This window comes from Buteo buteo, chromosome 8, assembly GCF_964188355.1.
Source record: "Buteo buteo chromosome 8, bButBut1.hap1.1, whole genome shotgun sequence".
Lineage (NCBI taxonomy): Eukaryota > Metazoa > Chordata > Aves > Accipitriformes > Accipitridae > Buteo > Buteo buteo.
In genome coordinates, this window is record NC_134178.1 from 20,426,900 (window position 1) to 20,432,899 (window position 6,000).

The window sequence follows — 6,000 nt, forward strand, 5'->3', positions numbered from 1 at the left end:
GTGTGTGGTATGACCTCTCTTTCTGGGGAAAACTCCCTGTCAAAATTCTCTCTTCGAGCTGGTAGGTGTAATTTAGACATCCACAAAGCGGTCATAGAGGGACTAGCAGTGGTCAAGTCTTGTGTGCTTTGTCCCATTGCTTAGCTAGATGCTCACCTGCAAACAGGTCTAAGGGGGATTAGTGGTAGTTTGTATTTTTTCCCTCACTTTGAATATTCCTTAGGACAAAATCTGGTCCATGAAATGAATATGGCAGAGCTTACTTATCAGCAATGTTTTCCCCGCAAAGCTGTGTTTTAATTGCTCTTTGGATTTTGAGTTAGTCACTTGCAGGGTTCATTTCAACAAATCCAGATAATTCGTGCAATTTCTTATTAATGCACTGGGAAAATGTAATTCTCGATTATGGTTTCTGTTTTACAGATGACTGAAACATGAATTAACTTCCTTTTCTTTGCTGGTACATTTCTATAGTTCAGGAATATACCTTCCATCCCAAGAAAGGTACCTATAAGGCTTTGTTCTACAAAGAATGCATGCGTTTAAAAATTAACAAAGATTTCAGATGCCAAGAATGTGTTCTGCCTCCGTACATTAGTCCATTAGATATCTTTTAGACAAAAGCCTGAAAACTGAAGAAAAACATACATGCAAAGAGCTTTGCTCCTTGGATATTAGCTGTAGAGAGACATGAATTTGTTCAGAATAACTCAGCGAGATTGCACAAGTACAGCATCAGAGACAATAGATGGCAGTCTTAATCCATTGTGTTGAAAGTACTGCAGAAACATCAGAATCTCTTGCCCCTCACCCAACAAGTCACAGCTATCTTTCAGCAGTTTGTAGGTCAATGTACAAACATATTTGAAAAGTTCATTTTGAAGATCTTTTCCTTCTACAAGCCTGGCTTGATTTACATCTGCCCTGCTATCCCTATAAATGGATATCAAGGTGAGGACTGACAGTATCAGGAAGTAGATGGTTTCCTTGTATTTAGCTCAGGAGGACACTGCAGGATTGTTGCAGCATGAATATAGAGTATTTGGCACTGTGGATATCCAACCTGATGAGCAAATCCTTGGTCCCCACATAGATAAGCACACTGCAAAACTTTCCTGATAGATTTACCCTGCATGGTTCACAGAAAGAGAAAGAAGCCATGTATCTTGTCTCCCTTGTCCCTCCTCTAGACAGCATTGTTAATTGAAGAGGTCATACAGGAGGGCATATCTGCCTTCCTTCCCTCAAGCCAAGGCACTTACGTAAACTGACCAGAATTAATTTTGCTATACACTGTGACAACTTTCTCTGCTTTCTCTTGTGAAATGCTGACTAAAGGATGGGCCCCCAAGGCATTCTATGGCTGAACAATGATTTTCTTTTCCTGTTCGTATTCAGGGAAAGGCTAGGGTTTTCTTCACTCCTGTGAAATGATACTTAGAAATAAAATCCTGAAGGAAATTTCTTCCCTCTCCTGCACTTTTACAGGGGATAACTTGATTAGAAATCTTACACAGGATTGCTAAGGGGCTTAGTTAGTTAATAACTCAAATAAATCACTGCTACTACAAGCAGCTGCAAGCTTAATCTCCCACTGGTATTTTGTTCTACTATCCCCTGTGAGTAGAGCTGTAGAGCCACTGGTACACTTCCTTGTGCTTTCTGTAGTGTGTCCTGCAATTTAATCCCACAGCATTTTTGCTGCTAGTCAAGACTACATTGAAACACAACATGCCTCGTTATGATAACCAAACTCTGGAGCATGGTATAGGTCTACATGATTCTTGCCAGAGATGTCTCACTATCCTCATATATTGATGTGTCTTAGAGTAGAGTCTGTGTTGTCACAGATGCTGGATGGATGGGGAAAATGGTTCTAAATCAGTGACAGAGAATAAAATTTTATATCCAAAATTCCAATATGCTTGATTATTATTTACAGGACCTCCCTCTAAAATACAGCCAAGGAACTTCTGGAGACAGAATTGCCACAGGATAATACAATTTAGGTTGCTGTTGGCAAATATGGATGTTCCAGGAGAATTATCAGAGGAAAAAAGACACTTACACAAGGTTATTAATGGTAGTTGCCCTTGCTAACCAAACCTGATGAAAGCTATGTTAGAAAAGGGGAAAGAATAAAAAGTGATTCAGTGCATTTCAGGATTTGATTTAACTTTCCCATGGCACTGAAAATCAGCTTCAATTGTTAGGCCCAATTTTCAGTTTCCTCTCTTTTGTTATAGCAATTAGTAAATTGCTATTTGTCGACAAAGCTTTAATAGGTCATTCATAGAATGAACAGAAACAAATGTCTGACAAACCGGATCCTTCCTTGGTTTTCCAAACACAGAGTTTGATCTTTGCTGTGTCTAACCTTGTGAGGGATTCTGCACAAGGTCCCCACCCAAGATTTTAGACCTGCTATAACTTAGAGAATGTATTTTCTGAATTTAATGTGGTCACTGAAAGGAGTGCATAGCACTGTGATAAATTTTTCTCTCTAGGAAACAGGTAGAAAGCCATTGAGAACACCGAGTTCAAGCAAGCAATGATGAATGCATCAAAAAATAATTTTTTACTTTCCCTTTTGACAGGCCTTATGGAGTCCTTGCTACGTCAAATTCCTGAGCACTTTAAATACTCTGGCACCTGAATGCTTCAAAGTAGGTGAGGGATATTTTGTGATGAGATTTGAACGCAGTGTATGTGACTACGCTCATGAAAGTGTGTGGAAAAATTGCTTTGCTTTTCCGGTTACTGGAACAATTCCAAAATGTGACATGCATAACATGTGCTGTGTGCATGACTATACAGCAGTCTTGTAACCTGTTGCCTAAACATTTTTCTTGATGTTTTCTACAGAACATGTTATTTTTCTGATTTCTGTTTGTGAAAAACAGCAGTTTTTTCAACTCTGTCATGATTTATGTTTCATATATACAAACCAACAGCAACTTGCACTCATATAATCATATATGCTGGTTTGCAGGTACTTCAGTTTTCATTAAACTGCACACAGGAGGAGTAACTTATTCCAGAAATACAACTGGGGTGTGAATACCTGGTTTCAAGCCTATGACAAATCAGAAATTAACATGTATATCTCTAGATGGTGATACTGACTGTGTCATGTAGAAAACCCTGTTTGTCACACTGTCGGAATTATCTTAGGAATGTATTTTTAAACACTGCAGTTTTTCAGTCAGTAGATTTAACAAAAAAACTGACTTTCCTCCTTTTACAGTCGGATGGTATGATGCAATCTGGAAGCAATTTATTTCTATTGAAATATGTCTTTAATTTTAATATGCAAACTTTGATTTTCACAAATGAATCAGCTTGTAACCAAGTCTTCTGGATAGCATTGCAGAACAGATATCAAAAGACAACAACAACAATAAACCCAAACAAAACCCCTAATGTAAAGAAAAAGAAAAGAAAGGCAGCAAGGACAAGCACAAACCAACAAGAGACAACAGAGGGAGAATGATCTCCAGACCATGAGTAGGATGTATGCTCAGCTGTGTTGTTGTATAAAGTGCAGAATCTCCCTGCTCCCCAGAAATCTTATCTCTCTGTTTTTATGGCCTTTTTGCATATCTTTGATTCCTAGGAAAATAAAGAGAGAACAGGAGCTGGGTAGAGCATAAAATTATTTCTGGCCATGATGGACAATACTAATATCTTGTAAGAAAACTGTAAGATAGACTGTTATCTCTAATGACTGAACTGCTGCATAGTTCTGAATAATGAAAAAGAAACCCAAGTCTTAAAATCAACACTACTTTGTGAATAATTTACTAACAATTAAGAGCTAAATTAATCAACTCTCTCTGTGTGCCCTGAATTGTTCACCCAGCTGTCCCAGTTCGTCTGCACATTTGTTATTAAGGTCTGATTAGTTTCATAAGCATAATTCTTAATCAGAGAGTTTGGTTAACTGAAATCCAGTAATACAGCTGCTTGGAATTTTTCAGCAAAACATTTCTATCTTAGAGAATACCAGTTACTGAAATAAAATACCAGTTTTATGTGGAAAGATATCATGTTGATGAAACATTCATATGAAAAGTCTTCTCAGGTTCAGGACAAAATTTTTATTCAATAAAAATGGAGAAAGAGGTGGGGAGTGAGAGAAGAAAGTGAGAATCAGCCCTGAACAATGTAGAACAGGGACTTTGCCTATAACTCTCCCACATGCCAAAGCTACCAGTTGATTTACCACTCTGAATGGACCATTACATTTAAAATGAAAAGTAATTGATTGACTCTGTTGCATCCATCATTGAAAGGTAATGACACACTGCCTGACCATAAACTATAAACGACCAAAAATAAATATATAGCTGATTGGCCAATCTGGGGGGGGTGAGGAGGGTGGGGATTAGTAGTTAAAACAACCAAAACAATTAAACCCCTGAATGTGTTGCTAAAATCATCATATAAATACCACATTATTAATCAAAATGAAAGGCAAAACGTTCATTATTACAAATTAAAGACTTAGTTGATTCCACCCATGACTAATAAAATTAAAGGCTAGCTACATTTATATACTTTTCAGGCATGTTCAAAAGTATAATGTCCTGCTTTTTCAGGAGTAGCAAGGCACTATAGCTACTGAGTACCTCCCAAGGTTGTGTGGGTTTTATAACTTTACTGGACTTCTCTACACCCTAGTCTCACCAGAAAATATTCTGTATTATGAGCTACAACTGCCCTGAAATCTGGAAAAAAATATGAGCTGGATAATAGCATGGTCTACAGCACTTTGTTTATGAGAATGGCCTTCTAGCAAGCTCCTGTATGTCAGCATGAAAATGGAAATAACATTTCTTTTCTGTCCTTGAGACATAGATCAAACAATATTGTCAGAAGAGAGGCTTCTCTGTCAAACATTCCTTTGATCCTGCTGGAGACTGCACTGCTGAGCTTGTGTATCATTCGGATCAGAGAATGTACCTCACTATTTGTGTTAAACTGCTCTGTCTATAGGTTTTGGTGCCGCGATCATGGCATTTATTAATAAGAGTGTACAAGGAGTAGGTGGGGTTACTGTACCGTTCAGCAGGTTTCATGTTCTTTTCCTTTTTTTTTGGGGGGGGGGAGGGGTGTGTTCTTTTGTTCGTTTGTTTTTCTCAAGGATGAAATCCAGTTATTGGATAATTTTCAGGACTTAGCTCTATTTGTAGTTAGTAAAACACTTTTTTTTTTTTCATTGAATGAGGAGAAGACTTGTATTATTGAGAAATTAACAATCAGAACAGGGAAAATACTTCCATTCCTTTCAGTAACAGGAACTATACACATATGTCTTGCAGCAGCTTAAGATATACGGGTATAGTGCATTATTCAGAAATATTAGCACACATTTTTATATTGGTTTGACCACAGTTACACACTTTCTATTTACTTTTTGCCACATCACTACTAACATAAACAAATAAGTGTGACAAGCAAATAATACACATCAGTGCTACTGATGTGATCATACAGTGAGAACAAAGGCAATATTAGCTGTTAAGCAAAATAAAACAGCAATTTTAGTGATTAAACTGCTTGAGCTTCAAGACCTCAATTAACATATGGCAGAAGCTAGCTGATAAGGAATATTTTCAGTAAGTACTTAATACTGCTGTGTGTGTATTTATGTTTCTTTTCCAGCTATCATAGAAGGGTGGTGTTGATAGGTGGTTACATATGGATGGTACACAGGCTGTGCTGTGTCCTGGAATCCTGATGATCCCAAATGGGAACCCGGGCCGTGGGTGTGCGCTTCCCTCCCAGGACTCTTGCTGACATCTTGCAGATACCTATGCTGGTGGGTGGGAGCTGGGGAGGAGGTCTGAAAGGAAGGAAGGAGGTAAGGACTATTGGCAGATTTTGCCTTGGTGTGGAAATAGGATGCAGCCTTACGATGAGCCTGAGCCATGGGAGCTTGGTGGTCCACTGTCTAGGCACCACCTTTGGGCTGACACCCCTGTAAGGTGTATAAGG